The following is a 356-nucleotide window of genomic DNA, read 5'->3' as shown; positions in this document are numbered from 1 at the left end:
GCCTCTTTTCTGGCCTAGGAGGAGGAAAGTCATCAAATTATATTTCCTTTGCAAGCCTCGCAACCAGTGGAACTTGTTAATGCTCCTTCACAGTTGCTGAGCCTTTGGCCAAGCGGAACTGCCTTTTCCATCTGCCCTTCTCTCCCTGGGGGGCCGCGCGCCCGCCGCACCCGCCGTTCACGGCAAAGGCGCCGAGAAGCGTTGAAGAGGCTCTCGCTCGCTCTTCTTGCCGCCCGTAGCGAGGGAGCCCGGTTACCGGTGCGGCCCGCCCGCCTCCCCTCGGGGGTGCTGGGCGAGGGGATCCTCACCGAGGAGCGCCGTCCCCGGCCGTACCGCCTGTGCTCATGCATATTCAT

This window comes from Pygoscelis adeliae, unplaced genomic scaffold (genome assembly GCF_000699105.1).
Source record: "Pygoscelis adeliae isolate BGI_AS28 unplaced genomic scaffold, ASM69910v1 Scaffold75, whole genome shotgun sequence".
Classification (NCBI taxonomy): domain Eukaryota; kingdom Metazoa; phylum Chordata; class Aves; order Sphenisciformes; family Spheniscidae; genus Pygoscelis; species Pygoscelis adeliae.
Note: the sequence above shows the minus strand (reverse complement) of the source record.